Source organism: Cervus canadensis, chromosome 24 (genome assembly GCF_019320065.1).
Source record: "Cervus canadensis isolate Bull #8, Minnesota chromosome 24, ASM1932006v1, whole genome shotgun sequence".
NCBI lineage: Eukaryota > Metazoa > Chordata > Mammalia > Artiodactyla > Cervidae > Cervus > Cervus canadensis.
This window is the reverse complement of record NC_057409.1, coordinates 31358639-31384736: the sequence shown is the minus strand read 5'-3', so window position 1 is coordinate 31384736 and position 26098 is coordinate 31358639. Positions and strand designations below refer to the sequence as shown.

At 39.2% G+C, this 26098-nt stretch overlaps 1 pseudogene; it reads left to right on the top strand.

The window, feature by feature from the left end:
- The first annotated feature begins 21937 nt into the window (after positions 1–21937).
- On the top strand, positions 21938–22776 carry LOC122426133 (annotated as a pseudogene).
- The last annotated feature ends 3322 nt before the right edge of the window (positions 22777–26098 follow it).

The window sequence follows — 26098 nt, the reverse complement described above, 5'->3', positions numbered from 1 at the left end:
ATCTCATGTCTTCTTCATTCCTCTCTTCTTCCTCCTACCCTGGGACAGTTAAAATCTTCCCTCTCTCTTGCTGAGTAGCTTTACTTCCTTCTCTGAGGCCTGAATGCCTCCTTCCCTCCAGATGCTAGAGGGATGCACTGACACCCCAGCTTACCAGTCACTAGGATAAGGCTGTTTTCTCACCATAAGAAACTCTGGTAGCTTCTGAAGAAGTAAAAATTTCACAAACTCCTTACAGTTAATTACTGTTATTACTTGCTAAAATAATGGTTGATCACTTGGAACCTCCAGAACAATGACAATCAAGGAATATAATGAGACTAATTCCATAGTAATTATTTCAAATTCAAAGTAACATTCAATCATAAAGCAGAATATATGAGATATTGTCATTTTCTGTTTCTTATACCCAAGGCAGTTTGAGTAGAATGGTAGACCCTTCTGGAATCTGTGACATTTTCTCAGGGGCCCATGAATCCCTTTTGAAGATTTAATATTTTGAGTCTTTCATGTTTATGATATTCTGAAAACCTAAAGTAAGTTTATTCTACCTCATCTGGATGACTATCTTATGAACAATTAAGTGTCAAATGATATGACAAAAATGTTCAACCTTTCAGTGAACTGATAAACTTATCTAGACCCTTTTCCTAATGTGAAAATGCCAATTATTACATATCTCTTGGAGAAGGAAATCGCAATCCACTCCAGCATTCTTGACGGGAGGATCTCATGGACAGAGGAGCCTGGCAGGCTACAGTCCATGGGGTCACAAGAGTTGGACAAAAACCACTATCACCACATATCTCTTATTATAACTCAAACTGAAAAGAATCTTTAAATTCCCGTACAAATTGTAAAATTAATACTCTGTGGCAATATTTATAACTTAATTTTTTTATTTTTAATATACATTAAGGCTTTGATTTAAATCCTCAACATTATATAGTGAAGCAAATAAAAAGACTAATTGCAGCGAGTCAGTAAGAAAACGTGGAAGTAGATTTAATGAGGAAATTACAACTGAAGCAACTTAGCAGCAGCAGCAGCATACTATCATGATAATGTTGAACAAATATGTACAAATGTATTTTAAAAATTGTAATTTCAGCACAGAGCAAAAAAATTAGCAGGAAATGACTTGCTCATGACACTCAATAAACCAAGATTTCTTGGTTATACTTTAAATTCAGAGAATATTGTTCTTTGAAGGCTTTCGATTAAAAGTCTGAACTAGCAAAGTTAGCTCAAAGCTTTAAAATAATTAAAAGTTTTAATTAATTAACAGCTTCAAAGCTTTAAAATAATTAATAACACCATGTATGATTTGTATGAACACGCATTTCCTACATTTTGAATGTACCAACTATACTGCCTCTTCTTTGTTGGTTAGAATCAATCCGTTTAAATATAAAAAAATAGCAGGTAAACATGGACATAACCTCTATGATTAAAGGTATGAAGGACAGAAAATCAGATCATAAGCAACACTGAGAAACTCGGGATGGACATTTTGGGACCTGAGATGATCTATAGATGTGTCACTTGGCTAGGCCCAATTTCCAGCTACTCATTCAAAGTCTAATCTAGGTGTTGCTGTGAAGGTATTTGATAAAAGTCCATTAACAGTTAACTTTAAGTAAGAGTATAATATTAATAGATTATCTGGGTGGGTCTGATTTAATGATTGAAAGACTAAGAGTGAAACTGAGGCTTCCCCAATAAAGAAGAGATTTAGCCTGTGGATGGAAGCTTCAGACAGTTCCAGCCTGTCCTTCCTGACATCCTGTACTACAGATTTCAGACTTGCCTGGCCAACTCCCACAACTGCATAAGCAATTCCTTGCAATAAATCTCTTAACATAGATCTCCCTCTGGTTCTGCTTTTCTGGTAGAACCCTTAGTGATACAGGGCCCCAGTAATCTGAGGACATGCATATGTTCAGCAATCATAAGGAATCAGTATCAAATAAAAATTTAAATCCAAAAGAACTTGGTAGTTATTTAAAAACTAACCTCTCACATGTTAAACTCACATTTTTAAACTCTTGATTTTTAAAAAAGTTTCTGAAACAGTTATGCTTATATTCAAATACTTCAAGAGAGAAAAAAAGAACTTGCTTTCAGTAATTTTAAAAAATGGTATCTACTTCTTATGAAGAAGCATTATTGATCATAAAACTGGGAAAGTTTCAGACAATTACTGTAAACTATATTGGATGAACAACAAAGAGACTGCAGTGTAGGGAAACTAACGCTGAAGAGATAATTTTAGCAAACAGCAGGTATAAGAATGACTTTCCAAACCATGAGAGAACTGTTTCAGGGGTTACAAGTCCAGAGAACAGACAAGATCTGTCACTCTAGTAGAAACCAATGAGGATCCATAACAAATGTGGATCTGTGAGCCTCCCATTTCCCAAAGACCACCATTACCTTGGGTCTTCATGCTTCCAGATCATAAAACCAGTGCTCAATAAACCTCTCATCATCTTGAAGAGGATCACAAGGAATGAGAAGAAATTTAAAAGACAGGATTTATTCCAAACACATGGAGCATCATAAAGACATTATTTAAGCTCGCAAGGACTGTTAAACTGCCTATCAGCAAGCCTGTAGAATTTTTTTCCCCTCCATGTTATCCAGTGGACTAAAATACTATAAAGAAGATACATTCTATTAGAGAAAATACAAGAAGCTGCAATTTAGTTACACATTTAATAGCAGCATGAGTAAAGTTTCAACTTCATCATAATAGAAGTGTTCTGGGCTCTTTTCTTGAAATAAATGGAACTGAGGTAGTAACCCATGTCAAATGATTTACCAAAACCTGCTCTCTGAATAGTGTTCAGGAATATACTTAAATGCAGACAGAAATGGCAATGCACTCCTGTATTCTTGCCTGGAGAATTCCATGGACCAAGGAGCCTGGCAGGCTACAGTCCATGGGGTCGCAAAGAGTCAGACTCGCAAAGAGCTACACTGAGTTACTAACACTTTCACATATACTTAAAGGATTTTTTGTTTGTTTGTTTTAAAATTATGGCAAGAGAGATTATTTAAAGTATGCCTACGGATAGAAAGACAATGGAATGGAATGTGTGACATCTGTTTCTTTTCAGATAACTTGGACTGAATTTGAATCACTGAGGTTTTAGGGTTGAGAACCAAAAACTGATGGAAATGTTCACAAGAGATTTCATTAAACTTTGAGTACAAGCAACGTTTCCTTGTTGTGTAGATGATAAAATGTAGCATAAAATTACAAGAACGAGATTGGTTTTCCTGTCAAACAAAAGTTGAGTCATTTATAACCAGGAATTAAGACCCTTAGTCCTTTTCAGACATCAAACCTTCTGGCACAGAGCAAGTTGGAGGAAAGAAAAGGCAAAGGGGATCTCAACTGATTAAGACTGACCCCTTAAGACGGCCAGAGTCCTTTAAGAGTTAGCATTAGTTCTTTAATAAGGAGGAAATGGGGCTTCCTACCAGAATTCACCAAGGCCTTTTGCAGCGGAACTGTTCTGAACTGTGGCTTTAGTCTCATTATTTAACTAAAGTATGCCCCACAGACTCAGCCATTGTAAGATGATGCATTGAATACCTGAGTGTCATTTCAGGTGTCCCTGAACCAGTGTGATTAATGGTTGTATTATATCATCATGTATGTTATCACTGTACCTAACCAGAATTTCATGGTCAGTAATAAATGCCATTTGGATGTATTATTATTACCTTCATTGTTCTTTTTAAATACTGGCAAAATTTCTAGATATCATTTGGAATAAAAATTTATGTGCTGGCTTATATACTGAAATTCTGTGTCAATTAACACACACACACACATATATATATTTATTAGAGTAAGAGTAAAATGTTGCTACAATGGTATGCTTTGGAAGCTATTAATTCAATGTAAAAAAAAACAGTTATTAAGAATTTTGAAGTCTTTAAGTAACTATGAAAATAGATTGACAGTTAATATGACTGTCAAGAGAGAATGCACAAGTTTGTGTGTTTTTACACAGACTGTGTGGCTGGCGACCAGTGGGCCTCATACCCTGGTATTTGTGCCTTTGTGTAGTACCTTCGCATACTTAATAGAATCCACCTTTCTTTGTAGGAGATCAATCAAGATGGCAGAGTGGGAAGATGTGGAACTCACTTTCTACAAAAACACATCAAAAATACATCCATATGTGGAAGAAGCTTCACTGATAAAATTGGAAACTGGCAGAGAGACTCTTGTAGAAACAAGGCTCTAAGAAAGATCCACATGTAACTGGGTAGGAAGGGAAGGGAAGAGAAGCAATCAGGTTGGGATCTATGCCCCGAAGAGGGGAGACTCGGAGACAAAGGGAGAATACATGAGCGGAGATCCACTCTGAGAATATAGGAGCAGTCTGAGCCACATTTTAGGAGTCCCAATCCTGGGTCCTACGTAGGGAAGATAAGCCCCCTCAGCTGGCTGAAGGGCTGCAGGGACTAAGTGGAGGGTTGTGGGAAGCCTGACTGAGCTCCGCTTGTGAGGAGTATGTGAGTGCTGGCTTGCTCCCAGGGCAGGGTGGAGAGGACAGACTGAGGACTGCTTCTGTTTTCCTGAGACCACCCAGGCCTGCATCCCAGCCTGAGCCAAGCAAACGTTCCAGCCACACCTACTTCACCTTGCAGCTCCACACTAGAGCGGAGGTTGCTGTGACTGGCTGGGAAGAGAGTTCAGACACAAGACACAGAGGTGACTCAGACCTCAGGCTTCATCTGCACGGGCACGGGCAGCCAAAGCTGGTGTTTACACGGGCAGTGCACCAGGGGTGGTCCTGATCTCTGACGGCAGCCAGACCGCCACAACCCATGTCCAGTGCGCTCCGAGAGCCACCTGGGCCCCACCTGCCCTGCGGCATGACCCCACCGCAGACTGGTGGGAGCGCGGGCTGGTTGCTGCGGTGAACCAAGGAGACCCAGATAGAGCAGGGGCTGCCGCTGCCGATGACGCCGGCACAGGCAGCACACTGGAGGCCACCTGAGTTCTGTGGCTGGCCTGCCGTGGCCCCTGACTGGTCACAAGCCTGGAGTCTGTATGGGCCCCTCTTGCTCCAACACTGCTCCCCTCTGTGGCAAGGATGCCAATGCTGGCAGAGGGGAGAACACATATTTAAAGGGAACAGAGTCAACTTGGACCCAATCCTCAGAGCTTCTGCTCCAACAACCTGGGATCTAACCCCACCCCTGATAAAGAGAGGGACAGCCCCTGAGCAGAGAGGAAATCCCACCTCACAACCACCTCCAGCTCTAGCTCCTTTGTCTCCAGCCCCCCTCCCTACCACAGTGATGGCCACCAGCGTACCATGAAGACAGGTGACTTCTGCTCATAGCAAGTCCAGCCCTCCTACCAAAGGTACACATACTGTATAGGGATGCTCCCACATAAGGACACCCTTTCAAGACTGCACTAGTTAAATTTTAACCTAAATTCATAAAAGCAGAGAAAGTTAAGCAAAATAAAAAGCCAAGGGAACTGTTCTCAATTGAAAGAGCAAGAGAAAACCCCCCAAAAATAAATGAAATAGAAACAATGTATATCAGATAAAGAATTCAAAGCATTAGTAATAAGAATGCTAACTGAATTCTTACAATTCAGAACAGATGAACAAATGAACACTGAGAATCAAATTGGCTAGGTTTCTACCCAGTAAAGTTACTATTTGGAGAGAGATACTTTGAGGCAATGTTACTATCCTGTTCCTCCTTCTACTATTGTCTACTAATTTTACACACTAAATTCACTCTTCTAGACTTCTATTTAGCCAATTACAAGACCCAAAAAATTAAAAATACTGAGACTAAATAATGGCAAAGTTAGAAATCTTTTCAGGAAGTACTAGCCTGACACAATATAGAGGTTTAGGCAATAATGTACATAGTTTTGATAAAGTCCAGGGTTTTCTGTTTCTCAAAAGTTTTAGTTAAAAATAAATGGCTTTTTCCTAAATTATCCAGGAAATTATAGTTAATTGACCCAGATGTAACCTTATATGCTTTGCAAGCATTTCAAAGATGCATTTCAGTATCTATTAAAATGTCTTTTTATCATGTGAATTATTTTCTTCTCTGATAATGCCTTACCATTGTGAATAATAAAACTATTCAAACTACTTTTCATAATGCAATTTAAAAGGAGCTAATGAAAAATCCTGAGTTCAGATTCTAGGCTAGAAGTGTGCCTGCATTGGGAGGGGAAAGAAATTAGGAACATGCTCCCATTGACATTCTCCAGGAATTATTTTAGAACATAACACATGTTTAAAGTTTCTTAGAAACTCTAGAAAATGAGGAGTAAATATCACAAATTGGGTCAAATAAGATACATTAAAATCAACCTGTAGGGAAGAATATTACTGTTATTAATACAATTTGACTTAATTTAAAAACAACTTATAGACTTCATGTGTTATTACCTAAGGGGGAAAAAAAGGAGAAAGTCAGCATAAAATGCCTATGTACATGATTTTCCATGAGATCAACATGCACTAACCCTTTGAAGACCTCATCACTGGCACTACACTGAACACATAGTTTTTGTGAGTCTGTATGGAATAGGGCTGAGAACTTAGCAAAACCCTTATAAATTCATAAAACTACTGTATATCAACCTATCTTTGAAAGTTAACAAGCATATTGGGATTGGTGGAAAATGCACATGTATACATAAAAAGTATAAGCTGAGGTCAAGAGTATAGCTTCACACTTAGAATAACTTCAGGGAAACATCCAACAAGTCTAAAACATTATAACTTGAATTCTGTCCAACTTTATGTGCTCCAGGACATTTCTGATGAATGCAAAGTCATCTGAACAACTTAGAGAACTGGAAGGTTAGGAGGAAAGTCACCAATTAGCACAGGTACTAAATTTTTTTCATGACCCAGGATATGTCAGTACTCTCTGCATCTGAGTTCTTAAAGTCCATGTCTGTAAAATCAAAATTATGATACCGACTTGCTTCTCAATGTTGTTGTGAAGGTTATCCAGCAAGAGGAACAGCATTCTAAAACATTGAAATGGGTTCCTCTATAATAAAGTCAAATGTCAATATCTGTTCCCTAGAGATATGGTAGATATTTCTCTTCTGGGAGACTTTATGAAGTCATTTGTCCTGTAAGTGTGTAATATCCACTGGTCTGAAAGGAGAATGTTGGATTAAATTTCTTGACATCCTTCACAGCTTTATTCTCTTGTAAACTGAAAGCTGCTTTCATAAAACAGTTCTCAGTAAGGTCTGATCAATGATATGTGCTCTGTTGTCCATTCTTGCCCTTCCAAATTGTTCTCCAGATTGTATCCACAATGATCTTTTCGAAACACACATATAAAGATGTCACACATACTCCTTTTAAAGCCCTTGAATGTCTTTCCTTTGGGTTTAGGACAAAGATCAAACTCCCTAATGGTCCACAAAATCTACTGTGGTCAAAACCTACTACGGTCTGAGGCCTACCTTCATATCACCCTCCCAAGTTCTCTCCGCCATCATCCTTCAGTGCCTCATCACCATGCCCGCTCCCACCCCAGGGCCAGAGCCTTACATATACCTCCTATCCTCTTCCAGTTAGCACCTACTTACACCACCCCCTCTTTTTTTTTGGTCACTTTCTTAAAAATGTCAATTTTTTTTTTCAGATTCCTTTTTTTAAAAAAATTTATTTTAATTGGAGGCTAATTACTTTACAATATTGTGGTGGTTTTCCCATACATTGACATGAATCAGCCATGGGTGTACATGTGTTCCCCATCCTGAGCCCCCTTCCCGCCTCCCTCCCCCATCCCTCTGGGTCATCCCAGTGCACCAGTTCTGAGCACCCTGTCTCATGCATCGAACCTGGACTGGTGATCTGTTTCACATATGACAATATACATGTTTCAATGGTATTCTCTCAAATCATCCCACCCTTGCCTTCTCCCACAGAGTTCAAAAGATTGTTCTATACATCTGTGTCTCTTTTGCTGTCTTGCATAGAGGGTTATCATTATCATCTTTCTAAATTCCATCATATATGTGCTAGTATACTGCATTGGTGTTTTTCTTTATGACCCAGCAATCCCACTGCTGGGCATACACACCAAGGAAATCAGAATTGAAAGAGACATGTGTACCCCAATGTTCATCGCAGCACTGTTTATAATAGTCAGGACATGGAAGCAACCTAGATGTCCATCAGCAGACAAATGAATAAGAAAGCTGTGGTACATATACACAATGGAATATTACTCAGCCATTAAAAAGAATACATTTGAATCAGTTCTAATGAGGTGGATGAAACTGGAGCCTATTATACAGAGTGAAGTAAGCCAGAAAGAAAAATGTCTAACATCCATAGCACTGCGCTAATCTTGACAGCACTTACTATTGCTGCAATTTACATTTTTGTGTGTGGTTTTTGATCCCTCCGTATCCTTTACTGGATTGTAAACATATTAGAATCCTTGGTGTGTTGGGTCACATTGTGTCCCAGGCCTTACACAGTGCCTTACCCAAAGGAGACTGTCAGTAAACTTCTGTTGAATGAATAGTATTTACTTAAATCATTACAACTCTAATTGAAGGCAGTCAGTTCAGTTCAGTCACTCCGTCGTGTGTCCGACTCTTTGCAACCCCAAAGATTGCAGCATGCCAGGTTTCCCTGTCCATCACCAACTCCCAGAGCTTGCTCAAACTGATGTCCATTGAGGTGGTGAAGTCATCCAACCATCTCATCCTCTGTTATCCCCTTCTCTTCCTGACTTCATTCTTTCCTAGCATCAGAGTCTTTTCCAATGAGTCAGGACTTCGCATCAGGTGGCCAAAGTATTGGAGCTTCAGTTTCAGCATCAGTCCTTCCAATGAACATTCAAGACTGATTTCCTTTAGGACTGACTGACTTGATGTACTTGTAGTCAAGTTAAGTCAAATGAATCTCCCTTTTGTCATGACCTAGCTTCACATTACAAATCAGAAAACAGTATATTGATGCTATAGCTATGCAAGATTTTTATTTAAATAAGATTTAAGAAAAAATAGCAAAAATAACTTCTTTTTGAGTTTGGCATCTTTACTGAGAACACAAGCTGCCCTTGATCTCAGTAAGGAGTAGAAATGCAGTGATGATTGGCAGCCATTGTGGAAGCCCATTAGTAGGTCTCAGAGTCACCCCTCAAAGGACAACAGTCCAGCCTGCTAAAAGGTCTAACCTAGATTTCCATCATTTTACATTATGTGCTAATGCTTTCCTCTGCCCTCTTTAATCTTCTTGTGGGATAATGCTAACCATTTCAGCTTCCTATTGCTAAAGTCTTCTGGACTTCTTGTTTCTTTAAGGGCAACAGAAAACAGCTAAAATTATCAAAAGTATCCTGGGTAGTATATGCTTCCCGTATCCATAAAAATAAAACCTGTCCTTAAATGTCAGCACATCTTTAAAAATATAAACCTATCAAGGAGGAAACAAACATTTGAGTGAGCCCACCTCTTAGAGGAAATAGTTGAGTTACACGTAGGAAAGGACTTCAGAGCAGCTCTCTGAAATAGAATAAAAACAGGAGCAGAAGTGTATTGATTAAAACTCCTGACACCTGAAAAGAAGGAGCCCTGGATTCTCTCTGAGTACACAAAGGATTTGTTCTACCCTTGAGCACGATGATTTCTTTGGGTCTCTGCTAATTTCTTTAACAACAGAAATACTTATCTTGCATTCTGTTTCATCCTCTGGGATTTTTCCTAATTATTTATTTAGATTATCTCCAGCTTTATTAAGATATTATTAGCATATAACATATTAAATTTTAAGTGGATATACACATTGTGAAATAATGACCACAATAATGTTAATAAACACTGATAAGCATCAAGGATTCGCTGCCTGGCAGGCACAGACCAATAATAATGGCACAGGCTTTTGAGAAAGAAAAGAATTTTATTGTGAAGTCAACTAGCATGGAGACAAGGTGTGAGGCTCTCAAACTTGTCTCCTCATCCAGGGTCCCAGGCAAAATTTAAGGAGTAAAGGGAATTTCAAACTTGGAAGCTGATTTCAATTCAGTTCAGTTCAGTCACTCAGTTGTGTCCAACTCTGTGACCCCATGGAATGCAGCACGCCATGCTTCCCTGTTCATCACCAACTCCCCAGAATTTGCTCAAACTCATGTCCATCAAGTCGGTGATACAATCCAACCATCTCATCCTCTGTCATCCCCTTCTCCTCCTGCCTTCAATATTTCCCAGCATCAGGGTCTTTTCAAATGACTCAGTTCTTTGCATCAGGTGGCCAAAGTATTGGAGTTTCAGCTTCAGCATCAGTCCTTCCAATGAATATTCAGGATTGATTCCCTTTAGGGTGGACTGGTTGGATCTCCTTGCAGTACAAGGGACTCCCAAGAGTCTTCTCCAACACCACAGTCCAAAAGCATCAATTCATCTGTGCTCAGCCTCTTTATAGTCCAACTCTCACATCCATATATGACTACCGGAAAAACCATAGCCTTGACTAGATAGACCTTTGTTGACAAAGTAATGTCTCTGCTTTTTAATGTGCTTTCTAGGTTGGTCATAACTTTCCTTCCAAGGAGTAAGCGTCTTTTAATTTCATGGCTGCAATCACCATCTGCAGTGATTTTGGAGCCCCCAAAAATAAAGTCTGACACTGTTTCCATGGTTTCCCCATCTATTTGCCATGAAATTATGCCATGATCTTAGTTTTCTGAATGTTGAGCTTTAAGCCAACTTTTTCACTCTCCTCTTTTACGTTCATCAAGAGGCTCTTTAGTTCCTCTTCACTTTCTGCCATAAGGGTGACGTCATCTGCATACCTGAGGTTACTGATATTTCTCCCAGCAATCTTGATTCCAGCTTGTGCTTCTTCCAGCCCAGCATTTCTCATGATGTACTCTGCATATAAGTTAAATAAGCAGGGTGACAATATACACCCTTGATGTACTCCTTTTCCTATTTGGAACCAGTCTGTTGTTCCATGTCCAGTTCTAACTGTTGCTTCCTGACCTGCATACAGATTTCTCAAGAGGCAGGTCAGGTGGTCTGGTATTCCCATCTCTTTCAGAATTTTCCACAGTTTATTGTGATCCACACAGTCAAAGGCTTTGGCATAGTCAATAAAGCAGAAGTAGATGTTTTTCTGGAACTCTCTTGCTTTTTCGATGATCCAGCGGATGTTGGCTCTAGCTGATAGCAAGTAGTAAAAAGATTAATACTAAAATATGAAATATAAAGTTTTTACCGTCCTTCAAAAAAAAAGACCTTATTGCTTTGAGAATACATGAAAATGTGTTATTTTTAAACATTGTTAGTGGTTGAATTTGGATTTATATAGGCCTAATCCAGATTCTTCGGTGTAAGCCATTTATTTTAAAAGATGTTCATGTTTTCTCTTCCTGGTCAGGTGGAATCTTGGCTGTCCTGTTTATTTTAGAAACCTAATTTAAGGTCAGTTATAGGTTTATAGGACTTCCTTAGTGGCTCAGATGGTAAAGAATCTGCCCAAAATACAGTAACCGGGTTTGATCCCTGGGTTGGGAAGATCCCCTGGAGAAAGGACTGGCAACCCACTTCAGTATTCTTGCCTGGGAAATCCCATGGACAGAAGAGCCTGGAAGGCTGCAGTCCATGGGGTTGCAAAGAGTTAGGCATGACTGAAGCCACTTAGCACGCATGGGTTTACAAGAGTTATGAGGGCCTGAGAAATTGACAGTGGGTTTCCCCCTGATATTAGAACAGTGGGTCCTTCTACTTCCTTCTGTCCATGGAGAGTGTGCCTGTTTGGGAATTGTCCATTCCACTTAGGTTGTAGTTGATCCTCAGGAAGTTGATGTTTTCCAAGTTTTGAGGACTCAATCCTCTGGGCTTACGCAGTACAGAAACATTAACCTACTAGAAGTATATTTGTGTATAGCAGATAAAGTAATACCCAGAAATTGTACACATTTTATAGTATCTAGTTCTTTTAAAATATGATCATTTTCAAAATTGCAATAGTATTTTATACTTAATCTTAAAGAGGGGTCTTCCATATTACATTTCATAAGGGCTCAGCTAGAGCTTGCTTCTATGGGCTACTCTTATCCTAAGCAGAGCAACTAAGACCTTATCCCAAGTTTAGTTGGTTTCTTTTTTTAAGGCAAGACTCTTCTTTTCAGTCTTCCCCATAGACTGGGGTTCTCCATGAACCATGTAAATTCTGTTGTGTTCCAAGGGCCCCAGACACTCCTTGAGTTGCCTTGGTTATGAAAGCTTGTCTGTTGTCACTTCAACTTGAAAGAGACAACCCCAAATGAGCGATAATTTCTTTAGCAAAGCTTTTGTTATCTTGGAAGCTTTCATTTTCTCATGGAAAAGCTTCAATCCATCCTGTGAAGGTGTCCATAAATACCAGGAAGTATCTATAATTTCCTGTGGCTCTTAGCAAAGCAGTAAAGTCTATGTGTCAACTATCTCCTGGTTCTGTCCCTCAGATTTGCACACTTTTTATTATTAGGGTTGCCCAGTTTTAGCATTGTTTCTGGCACAGATCAGGCAATTTTATATTACCTTTTGGATGGTTCTTTTGCATTTGTGGGCCACAATAAACTTTTGTCACCAGTGATAGGATTCTTCACTTCCATAATGGGTTATTTATGTAAATGAGTAATAATTCTTTCCATTAAATGCTCAGATATAAGCATTAGCCCCTGTTCATTGTAAACCCAGTCTTCTTTCGTTGTTTGGTATTGATGACCATCTAACTCTCAAAAGTCAGCATGAAATCCCCATTCATCTGCTCTCACTAGATCCACTCCTAAATACTGAGGCATAAACAGGGATAGGTCCACCTCAGAATGAGTACTAAGGCCTTAGGATCTGGGTTTTTGGTTCCAGCTGCCTGAACAGCCAAATTATTTCCTTTAACTTAACTATCAGTCTTTTGGTGGTCCAGGCAATGTACTATGGCTTTTTTTTTTTTGTTTTACAGCATTATAACAGAGTCTAATAAAGCCAGTTTCCATTTAATTTTCCTTCTTGATGTTAGTAGACTTCTCTCTTTCCATTTCCATGTCCCATGAGCATGCACAATAGAGAAGTCAAACTTAGAATCAGTATAAATGCTCACTTTATTCTTAACTCTAAAGTGCACGACTCTCACGAGTGCTATGAGCTCTGCCTTTTGGGCAGATGTACTTGGAGGAAGGGATCTGCTTGCATGACTTCCTGATGAGTTACTATTGCATACTCAGCCTTTTGAAGTCACTGACCAATGAAGCTGCACCCATCTGTAAACATTTCTATATCTGGATTTTCTAAAGACTGATCAGTCAGTTTGATTCTGCTAGGATAGAGTCCTTCAATTATCTGCACAGTACAGAATGCCTTCTGGTATTCCAGTACAGCTTAATGGCTCATTGTCATTTCCTTTAAGAGCCTCCTATAGAGGTTGGGCCATGAGTCTAAAGTTAGGAATCCAAATACAACAAAACTCAGCCATTCCTAAGAATCTTCAAAATTACCTTCTGATGGTTGGGTACAGCCATCATAGTTAATGCTCCCCTTTGATCCAGCCATAAGTTTCTTTGTCTTTCTTTCTGATAATTCAAAATCCTAGATATTTTATCATTGGTTGAGAAATACATGCTTGGAGACTTTAATAGCCCTGGTCTGCCAAAAAATTTAAAATGAAGATTGTATTTTGTTCTAAACCTTCCTTAGTTCTACTATCAGTAGCAATTAGTATATGTTCTACATATTGGAGTGTGTGCTAAGTTGCTTCAGTCATGTCCGACTCTGTGGGACCCTATGGGCTATAGCCCACTAGGCTCCTCTGTCCATGGGATTCTCCAGGCAAGAATACTGGAATGGATTTCCATGCCCTCCTCCAGGGATATTAGAGTAGGAGTTCTCATTTAATTGGAGATACCTTAGGTTCTCGGCTAAAGCTTCCCTGCAAATGGTGGGGGCATTCTTAAATCCTTGTGGGAGAACCATCTGGCAATATTGTTGTTTTATATTAGTCAAGCTAGCAAATGTCTCCAGATAAAGTTGTAAGCAAAGTATAATGATTTGGCACTGACAGATGTGTGTGTGAGTGTGTTTTCAGTTGCTTAAGTCATGTTTGACTCTTTGAGACACTATAGACTGTAGCCTGCCAGGTTCCTCTATCCAGGGGTTGTACCAGATGTATAATCTCTACAATTTGGTTAATGGCTCTCAAATTCTGTATCAAGTTCTAATCTCCAGTCCTGGGTTTTTGTCCTGGCAGGACTGGAGTATTATATGGGGATTGACAAAGTCAGATGAATTGGTAATAAGAAAGGTGGTTATCAGAGGCTCTATATACCCCCTCGCATGCCTCTCTAAATTGTACTGCTTTGAATTTGGAGCCTTAGCCCCTGACAGAGTTTGACTACTATTGGTTCGGCCATCTTGGTTCTTCTTGGCCTTCCATCAGCCCAAACATTCACTCTTAACTTTTGAAGAATTTCTTCAGGAACCTCTTTTTGAGGCTTGTCCCAGTTGTAGCAGTGCAGATTAGAATGCATAGGCTTGGTCTGGGAGTTCTTTAATGTCTACTTTTTTTTGGTGAGAAAGTCATCTAATTTTGTAGGTAGATCTCACCCAACAAGGGAATAGGGCATTCAGGCATATACTGAAAGCTGTGCTTTATACATCAGAGGCACAAAAGGGGGAGTACATAAACAAATCTCCTGGGTTGAGACATAAGAGAGAAAGCAAGATTTTTAAGATTTAGGAAGAAATTCTGGCTCCTAGTTTGGTTTCTAGAAGAAGCAAGCAAATGCAGTAACGACTATCCACAACTTGGCTGTAAGAATTCCCTAGAGAAGCCACTAAGGAGAATGGGCAGTCCCAGCAATGACCAGCTTGGATTTGAAGGTTTACTTAGGGAACACTGAAAAGTTTTCCATTAGAGATTATTGTCAAGAACTATATCCTGAAAGTCACATATGCCAAGGAACCTGCCCCATCAGTTCCAAGAGCATAGCCAAGCGAGTCAGAGGCTCCTGATAGCTTTTCCCCATGGACTGAAGGAAGCTTGCCTATTATAGAGAGGTCTAAAAAAGCCAGGCTCTGTCTCACCACTTTGGAAAATATATCCAATGATGAAGAAAGTGGAAGAGGTGAGCATGTCATCTTGAAGAAAATAAAGTGAGGAGGCTGCCTGAGACTCAGTCAGAGCTGAATGTGAAAGAGAACTGAGTATGTTGGAGTTTAATCTTCCTGGTAGCTCACCAAAGTATTTTACATCTGCAATGGAGGTCACATACAAGCTCATCTAGGTGTCTGGGTGATTTTCAGGTTGAAGACATTCAACCCAAGACCTCATATAGTCCATGGCCTTTAGCACCACCACCACTGTTTGTTCCTCTGGGCAAAGTTATAGATATACGTGGGCATGCTTAGTCACTCAGTTGTGTCTGACTCTTTGTAACCCTATGGACTATAGCCCACCAGGCTCCTCTGTCCATTGGATTTTTCAGGCAAGAACAATGGAGTGGGCTGCCATTTCCTCTTTCTGGGGATCTACCTGACTCAGGGATCGAGCCCACAACTCCTGCTTCTCCTACATTGTCAGGAAGGTTCTTTACAGCCACCTGGGAAGTGTATATGTTTAAAACCATTTCAATGCTAACTCCATGCTAGTTTGTCTCACATAAAAGAGGACTAAATTTCTCAGTGAGGAAAACCCAAAATGTGTTCAACTGAATAAAATTAATTCAAACCAGGCCCAGGGTATGCTCCTTAAGGGTGGAGAATTTTCCTATTTTATACTCCTGCATTTCTCCTTTACTTTCTCACACGAACAAGTTAACCAGGTCTGGTTTCATTGAGAATACACATCTGTATCCATACCTCCAATCATCTCAGACATGAGTGAAAAATCCCATCACCTCTGTAAGGCAATTTTTCTAGTCACAGAGCAATGTCTTTTATCTCCTGAGTCAGAGAATCCTCATTCATATCAGGTTTATTTTATTTTTTGGCTGCACCTCCCGGTAAGTGAAATCTTAGTTCCCCAACCAGAGATAGAACTTGACCCCCCTGTGGTGAAACCATGGAGTTGTAACCACTGGACCACCAGGGAAGTCCCTCGTATCAGGTTTAATAAAATTTTCTATAGTCATCCAAAAGCCAACCCCTATTAGCCAACACTAACAAATAAAACAATCAGACAAAGACAAACATAGACAAAGAAATCCAAAGGCCTGGCACTTTAACCCAGGGCTAGGGGCTCTAACCCTTAAACTGTGGGTACCTCAGGGCTATAACCCTTTTTTTTTTTTTTTATAAGAAGAGTACATGCTTTTTTTTTTTTTTTGTAATTGCATATATAATTTATTTAAACTGAGTTAAAAATCATCTTTTCATAGAAATAAAGGAAAGGCTACAAATTCTGCAGCATATCACTGTTTGTGTTGGGATCTTAACACTAAGGGTAAATTATTTTTCCTGGTTTGCTTTTCTGAGTTTTCAGATTTTCTTTTTTTTTTTTTTTAATTTTATTTTATTTATTTATTTATTTTTTTTATTCTTTGAATCAGCCATGGATTTACATGTATTCCCAATCCCGATCCCCTCTCCCACCTCCCTCTCCACCCGATTCCTCTGGGTCGTCCCAGTGCACCAGGCCGGAGCACTTGTCTCATGCATCCCACCTGGGCTGGTGATCTGTTTCACCATAGATAGTATACATGCTGTTCTTCTGATATATCCCACCCTCACCTTCTCCCACAGAGTTCAAAAGTCTGTTCTGTATTTCTGTGTCTCTTTTTCTGTTTTGCATATAGGGTTATCGTTATCACCTTTCTAAATTCCATATATATGTGTTAGTATGCTGTAATGTTCTTTATCTTTCTGGCTTACTTTACTCTGTATAATGGGCTCCAGCTTCATCCATCTCATTAGAACTGATTCAAATGAATTCTTTTTAATGGCTGAGTAATATTCCATGGTGTATATGTACCACAGCTTCCTTATCCATTCATCTGCTGATGGGCATCTAGGTTGCTTCCATGTCCTGGCTATTATAAACAGTGCTGCGATGAACATTGGGGTGCACGTGTCTCTTTCAGATCTGGTTTCCTCAGTGTGTATGCCCAGAAGTGGGATTGCTGGGTCATATGGCAGTTCTATTTCCAGTTTTTTAAGAAATCTCCACACTGTTTTCCATAGTGGCTGTACTAGTTTGCATTCCCACCAACAGTGTAAGAGGGTTCCCTTTTCTCCACACCCTCTCCAGCATTTATTGCTTGTAGACTTTTGGATAGCAGCCATCCTGACTGGCGTGTAATGGTACCTCATTGTGGTTTTGATTTGCATTTCTCTGATAATGAGTGATGTTGAGCATCTTTTCATGTGTTTGTTAGCCATCTGTATGTCTTCTTTGGAGAAATGTCTGTTTAGTTCTTTGGCCCATTTTTTGATTGGGTCATTTATTTTTCTGGAATTGAGCTGCAGGAGTTGCTTGTATATTTTTGAGATTAATCCTTTGTCTGTTTCTTCATTTGCTATTATTTTCTCCCAATCTGAGGGCTGTCTTTTCACCTTACTTATAGTTTCCTTTGTAGTGCAAAAGCTTTTAAGTTTCATTAGGTCCCATTTGTTTAGTTTTGCTTTTATTTCCAATATTCTGGGAGGTGGGTCATAGAGGATCTTGCTGTGATTTATGTCGGAGAGTGTTTTGCCTATGTTCTCCTCTAGGAGTTTTATAGTTTCTGGTCTTACATTTAGATCTTTAATCCATTTTGAGTTTATTTTTGTGTATGGTGTTAGAAAGTGTTCTAGTTTCATTCTTTTACAAGTGGTTGACCAGTTTTCCCAGCACCACTTGTTAAAGAGGTTGTCTTTTTTCCATTGTATATCCTTGCCTCCTTTGTCAAAGATAAGGTGTCCATAGGTTCGTGGATTTATCTCTGGGCTTTCTATTCTGTTCCATTGATCTATATTTCTGTCTTTGTGCCAGTACCATACTGTCTTGATGACTGTGGCTTTGTAGTAGAGTCTGAAGTCAGGCAGGTTGATTCCTCCAGTTCCATTCTTCTTTCTCAAGATTACTTTGGCTATTCGAGGTTTTTTGTATTTCCATACAAATTGTGAAATTCTTTGGTCTAGTTCTGTGAAAAATACCGTTGGTAGCTTGATAGGGATTGCATTGAATCTATAGATTGCTTTGGGTAGAATAGCCATTTTGACAATATTGATTCTTCCAATCCATGAACACGGTATGTTTCTCCATCTGTTTGTGTCCTCTTTGATTTCTTTCATCAGTGTTTTATAGTTTTCTATGTATAGGTCCTTTGTTTCTTTAGGTAGATATACTCCTAAGTATTTTATTCTTTTTGTTGCAATGGTGAATGGTATTGTTTCCTTAATTTCTCTTTCTGTTTTTTCATTGTTAGTATATAGGAATGCAAGGGATTTCTGTGTGTTAATTTTATATCCTGCAACTTTACTATATTCATTGATTAGCTCTAGTAATTTTCTGGTAGAGTCTTTAGGGTTTTCTATATAGAGGATCATGTCATCTGCAAACAGTGAGAGTTTTACTTCTTCTTTTCCTATCTGGATTCCTTTTACTTCTTTTTTTGCTCTGATTGCTGTGGCCAGAACTTCCAACACTATGTTGAATAGTAGTGGTGAGAGTGGGCACCCTTGTCTTGTTCCTGATTTCAGGGGAAATGCTTTCAATTTTTCACCATTGAGGGTGATGCTTGCTGTGGGTTTGTCATATATAGCTAGGGCTATAACCTTTTATGGAATGTTCCCTAGGATTGGGCTGGGGTGCTCACTGAGGTGATCCTGAGAAACATCTATTCACGTTCTGCCTCACCTGGGGTCAAGCCAGTGCAAGCACACTCCTCACAAGAGGAGTCCAGGCTTCCCGCAGCCCTTCTCTTAGTCCCTGCAGTCCTCCCACCAGCCAAGGGGCTCCTCTTCCTTGTGTAGGACCCAGGACTCAAGGGACTAATCTTTGGCTCTTACCACTCACTCTCCAGGGTGGATCTGTGCCTGTATGTGCTCCTTTTCCTCTGAGTTCACTCCCAGGGCAGCCTGTTTACGTGTGGATCTGTCTTACAGCCTTTGCTGTACAAAGATTTGTCAGCTTCCAGTTGGTCTTCCATGAGAATTCTTCCATAGTGGATGTATTTTTAAGTGTTTGTTGGTGGAGGTGAGTTCCATGTCCTCCTTCTTCACCACCTTGATCAATCCCCTCATCATGCTCTACACTAAATTCCCAGAACTCACTCATCTTAGAGCTACAAATTGTACCTATTGACAAATGCTATTTCTCCCATCTCCAAGCCTCTGGCAACTACCATTCTTCTCTCTGTTTCTTTGAGTTTAGGCTTTTTTTTAGATTCCATATGTGAGAAGATACAGTATTTGTCTTTCTCTGAATTATGTCATAGCATAATGCCCTCAGGTCCATCCCTACTATTGCATATGGCAGGACTTCCTTCTTTTTTATTGGCTGAATAATATTTCATTGTGTGTATGTATGTGTATACATATATATATATATACATATATATATATATATATATCACATTTTCTTTATCCAGTCATCTGTTGATAGACATTAGGTTGTTCTGATGTCATCGTGGCTATCGAGAATAATGCTCCAATAAACTGGGGGTGCATATATCTCTTTGAAATAGTGAGTTCATTTCCTTTGGATATACACCCAGAAGTGGGGTTGCTGGATCAGACAGTAGTTCTACTTTTAACTTTTTGAGGAACCTCTTTACTCTTCTCCATAGTAGCTGCATCAGCATTACCACCAACAATACACCAGGGTTTCCTTTTCTCCACAACCTCACCAACACTCATTTTCTCTCTTATCTTTTTAGTAACAGCCATTCTAACAGGTGTGAGATGATGTATAATTGTGGCTTTAATTTGCATGTCCTCGATGATTAGGGAAGTTGAGCATCTTTTCATATATCTGTTGGTTGTTGGTATGTCTTCTTTGGGAAAATGTCTGTTCAGTTCCTCTGCCCATTTTTAAATTGTATTGTTTTTTTGCCATTGAGTTGTCTAAACTTCTTACATATTTTCAATATTAACCCCTTATCAAATAATTGGCTCGCAAGTATTTTCTTTCATTCTGAGGTTGCCATTTTATTTTGCTGATTGTTTCTTTTTACTGTGCTGAAGCTTTTTTTTTTTAAATCAATAGTTTAATGTAGTCCCACTTGTTTTGTATTTGCTTTTGTTACTTATGCTTTTGGTATCACATCTAAAAAATTATTGTCAGAACCAAAATCAAGGAGATTTTTAGCTATGTTTTCTTCTAGTAGTTTTATAGTTTCTAGCCTTACATTTAAGTCATTTACCATTTCAAGTTAATTTTTGTGAATGGTGTAATATATGGGTCCAGTTTCATTTTCTGCATATGGTTGGTGGTTATCCTGTTTTCTGCATTTTCTGTAGTTATCCAGTTTTCCCAAAACCATTCTTTAAAGAGACTACCTTTTCCCCCACTGAGTCTTCTTAGCTCCGCTGTCAAATATTAGTTGACTGTATATGTGTGTTTTTACTTCTGGGCTTTCAATTTTGTTCTCCTGGACTATGTGCCTATCTTCATGCCATCATATGGTTTCAATGACTATACCATTTATATGGTAATAAAGTTTGAAATTAGAAAGTGTAATGCTTTGTTCTTCTTTCTTAAGATAATTTTGACTATCTGGGGTCTTCTGTGGTTTCATATAAATTTTAGGATTTTTTCCTATTTCTGTTAAAAATGTCATTGGAATTTTGATAGGGAGTGTACTGAACCTATAAATGGCTTTAGGTAGTATGAACATTTAACAATATTAATTCTTGGGGTCCATTAATTCTTCTGATTCAGGACATTTTTTTTTCATGTATTTGTGTCTTTAATTTCCTTCATAAATGACATAACTTTTCAGTGTTAAAATCTAATAAATTTATGTACAAATTTAACATACAAATCAAATTTAACCTCCTGGGTTAAATTTATTCTTATGTATTTTATTATTTTTGATGCTATTGTGAATCTAATTATTTAGCTTATCAGTTTTTCATGTTTCTCCTAGAATGTATGCTACCTGAGGACAGGCTATTACTCAAATTAAGGACCACTTTAGCAAAACTGTAGGCTCAAAAGAATTATTTGTTCAATTAATAAATTATTTCAACTCATTGATAGCTATGAATATAATAATAGTTCCTACACCAAAAACTATTTTAAGCACCTTATACATATCCTGACTCCTTTATTTTCTATCATGTAGCTGGAAGCTCAGCAATGTGATCACTGTGATCAAAGAGCAGTCTTTCTCTGCTGGGTAGGCCAGCCATTCTCTCAGTTTTCAAAGGAATATATATGGAGTATCAAGTAAACACTCAACTCAGCTCCTAACAAATAATAGTGAGACAAATATTCCAGACAATCTGCTCATACATTTCCATGTCAGAATGTGTAAGACATCTAGCTCAGGGCCACAAGGAATACCAGATGAATAAGGTCCAGCTCATTCTCCAAAGAGCTCATAACTTTTGCTGATAAGTCAGCCATATCTGACACTTTGGGACCCGATGGACTGTAGCTCACCAGGATGCTCTGTCCATGGGATTTCCCAGGCAAGAAAACTAGAGTGGGTTGCCATTTCCTTCTCCAGGGGATCTTCCCAACCCAGGGATTGAACCCACCTCTCCTGCATTGGTAGGCAGATTCTGACCACAAGCCCTGATAAAAATCTGTTACCCACCTACAACACCCACTCCCTTTACTAGCACCTTTCCCCCGCTGGACTCCCAAAATGCATGCAGCCAGTTTTATATCATCAGGTGGGAAATAGGAGACTATCTTTCTGAGGAAACCGATCCACCCAAAAGAAAGGACTTCAGCCTTTATTCCTTTCGTCTCCTTGCAGCCGAGAAAGCAACATGGGTCACCAGCAGCTCTACTGGAGCCATCTGAGAGAATTCGGCTAGGGTTCTCGCTCCTGACAAGTATGCTCAAACTAGCATGGTCTCATCTGGAAATATGGCCTCAATATGCGTCACCAGTGTTTCTGCCAGTACGATGACATTGGCTTCATTAAGTTGGACCAAGTGAACTTCCTTGAATGGATCATTCAGCACATCTACCTTGTCGTTCAGTCATGTTCAACTCTTTGTGACCTCATGGACTGTAGCCCGCCAGGCTCCTCTGTCTATGGGATTCTCCAGGCAAGAATACTGGAGTTGGTTTCCACTTCCTTCTCCAGGGGATCTTCCTAACCCAAGGATCGAACCCAGGTGGCCTGCATTGCAGGCAGAGTCTTTACACAGAAATACTAGCTCTTTGTATATAAAATAAAAGTTTAAAATTTCAAAAAAAAAGAAAAGCCTTCAGAAATTATTTTGAGAGTATCCTAGTGTGAGAGCCAGGCACCATATCCTATCATTCTGTGGCAAGGTCCACAAACTGGCCAACTATGTCCAGAAACAGAGCTTCCAGTAATGTATTCTTTATAAATGAACAATTAGAAACCACCAGGCAATGAAAGGAAGAAGAAATAGCTTAAAGGGTTGAAAGTGGTTGAAATAGCAGGAATTGGGGGTTTTTCATTATAAGTACTACTTTTTATTTTTAAATTATGGCCAGTCATTACTTTAATAATGATTAAATTTAAATTTTAATGGGTACACAGAAGCAGAGTAGTCTGGAAAGAGGTTTACCCATTCTGTCGAGGTCTCCATGGGTAACATTCCTCACCATGCGCAATTTATAACCTTCAGCTTCTAGCCTCTGACTTTGCAAGCTCAAAACTTCATTTTGCCTGCACATAAAAATCAGGTTCATCTCTGGAAGGAATGAAACTCAATCACACTCATGAGGTGAGGTATAATAATTTAGGATGAGACCTCACCACTCTGGTAGCCAGGATGCCTGTATCTGCAAAAATTGTGTATTCCTTTTCTAAAGTAAAGCAATATGGTTAGGTAAATGAGAATCACTGGCTTACACTGAGAAATTACTGAAAAGTTTCAGAGCCCATGCACTCGCCACAAAATCTACACTGTTAAAATGGTTGCTTGGAACCAAAAGTAAACAAATTCAATGACCTCATCTAAACTGTTACAATGATTCTGCAAGGCAGTGTAATTATTCACTGCCTTAAATATTCAGAATATTCTCTTATTCTAAGAATAAGAAGCTGATGCTCAGTAAAATTAATAGTTTGCCTAAGGTCACACAGCTAGCTTCAATGTCAATAGAGGTTTGTCTGATTCAGAGTATTTCTGTTGTGCCTCATTACCTTCCCAGAATAAACAAGGAAATGGGTGATACAAGGACTAACCCTTCTTATCTAAGCAGTTTTTCCCCTTTCTGCCATCAAAGTCCTTTATCAAAACCCATCTTCTAAATATGGAGGATTAAAAATTAAAGAAAATGAAAGGGAATAATATTTAATGAACTCCTACTTACATAAGGCTCAGTGCTAACAATTTTAAAATTTTTCTCTACCTATTTTTTTTTTTATTAGTTGGAGGCTAATTACTTCACAACATTTCAGTGGGTTTTGTCATACATTGATATGAATCAGCCATAGATTTACACGTATTCCCAATCCCGATCCCTCCTCCCACCTCCCTCTCCCCAATTCCTCTGGGTCTCCCAGTGCACCAGGCCCAAGCACTTGTCTCATGCATCCCACCTGGGCTGGTGATCTGTTTCACCATAGATAGTATACATGCTGTTCTCTCGAAACATCCCACCCTCGCCTTCTCCCACAGAGTGCAAAAGTCTGTTCTTTACATCTGTGTCTCTTTTCTGTTTTGCATATAGGGTATCGTTACCATCTTTCTAAATTCCATATATATGTGTTAGTATACTGTATTGGTCTTTATCTTTCTGGGTTACTTCACTCTGGATAATGGGCTCCAGTTTCATCCATCTCATTTAGAACTGATTCAAATGAATTCTTTTTAATGGCTGAGTAATATTCCATGGTGTATATGTACCACAGCTTCCTTATCCATTCACCTGCTGATGGGCATCTAGGTTTGCTTCCATGTCCTGGCTATTATAAACAGTGCTGCGATGAGCATTGGGGCGCACGTGTCTCTTTCAGATCTGGTTTCCTCAGTGTGTATGCCCAGAAGTGGGATTGCTTGGGTCATATGACAGTTCTATTTCCAGTTTTTTAAGAATCTCCACACTGTTCTCCATAGCGGCTGCACTAGTTTGCATTCCCACCAACAGTGTAAGAGGGTTCCCTTTTCTCCACACCCTCTCCAGCATTTATTGCTTGTAGACTTTTGGATAGCAGCCATCCTGACTGGCAAGTAATGGTACCTCATTGTGGTTTTGATTTGCATTTTCTCTAATAATGAGTGATGTTGAGCATCTTTTCATGTGTTTGTTAGCCATCTGTATGTCTTCTTGGAGAAATGTCTGTATAGTTCTTTGGCCCATCTTTTGATTGGGTCTTTTATTTTTCTGGAATTGAGCTGCAGGAGTTGCTTGTATATTTTTTGAGATTAATCCTTTGTCTGTTTCTTCATTTGCTATTATTTTCTCCCAATCTGAGGGCTGTCTTTTCACCTTACTTATAGTTTCCTTTGTAGTGCAAAAGCTTTTAAGTTTCATTAGGTCCCATTTGTTTAGTTTTGCTTTTATTTCCAATATTCTCTACCTATTTTAAAAATAGTTTGTAAAAAAAAAAAATAGTTTGTTTATTTAATGCATTTATAAGTCTACCTATTTTACACACTGTTGTTTATTACACACAAACAGCAGTTATTTTGTATTATTAAACCAGATTGGGAAATTTGCTTTGCCGTATTTTGAAAATCTTGTTGGCACTTTTACGTCTGTGAAGCTAATTGCATAAAAACATGTTCAAAAGGTCCAATGTGTCTCCAGTGAGTAATGCCACAGTCATTTCAGAAAATGAAAATAGAAGTGATAGCATCATATTCTGTTGCCACCACTGCTTGAAAGCCAAATTTTAATGAGCCCAGCTCTATAATCTGCCTGAGCATTTATAGACCTTGGGAGGGGAACTCTAGAGCTTTAGGCTAAAGCAGCAGCAAAGAATGTCTCTCACTAATGTAAGAACAGTGCTGGGTATGGCTGTTCTGAGGGCAGGCTCATCAACTGTGGTAACTTGCAGGGGGCACCACCCGGGGTGGGAATAGAGTTGGCCAAATTTGCCACTAGACATTAAGAGATATGTAAAATCCATCAGTGTTTCCCCATTTCATTGTGGGGAAATGGAAAAAAAAAATACAGTAGCCAGTTACTACACTGCCAGTACAGAAGCATTACAAATATCTATTAACATTTTTTTGTGTGTGGAAATCCAACTATATACCTTGGGAAGGTGGGCAAAAGGTAGCAAGAAAGACAGAAAAATAATAAGATGGAGCCAGAAATCCCACCTGCCATCTCTCTCAATATGCTGAGTGTGTAAGCCCAAGATAAGTAAAAGCAGAAACATGAATCTGTTCTCTCAGTTTATCTCAGCTCCTCTGAGTTTCTCATAGTGTGAGAATCAGATGCACTAAATAGAATTCTGCTACTCAGACACTGAAGATAGTTTTCTTACAACATGGCCCCTAAACAGAAGCCAACTTCTTCATCTGGTGCTCAACAGAAGATAAAGCAATGTATTCCAAAGCACAAGGAAAAACTGACTGAGCCAATCCCAACTGCAAGATGGTTTGGTGGCCTCCAGTTGGCATCATTCTAAAAGGAGTTTTGATAGTAACTAAATAATCAGCAGTTTTTCCTTTCTTGCCAACTTGAGAACCCAACCTTGAGATAAGATGTAACTTAGCTATGTGCTATGCTTAGTACTCAGCCATGTCTGACTCTTTGCTACCCCATGGACTGTAGTCTGCCAGGCTCCTCTGTCCTTGGGGACTTCTCTAGGCAAGAATACCAGAGTGGGTTGCCATGCCCTCCTCCAGGGGATCTTCTCAACCCAGGGATCAAACCCCAGTCTCCCACACTGCAGGTGGATTCCTTACTGTCTGAGTCACCAGTGAAGCCCAAGAATACTGGAGTGGGTAGCCTATCCCTTCTCCAGGGGATCTTCCCAACCC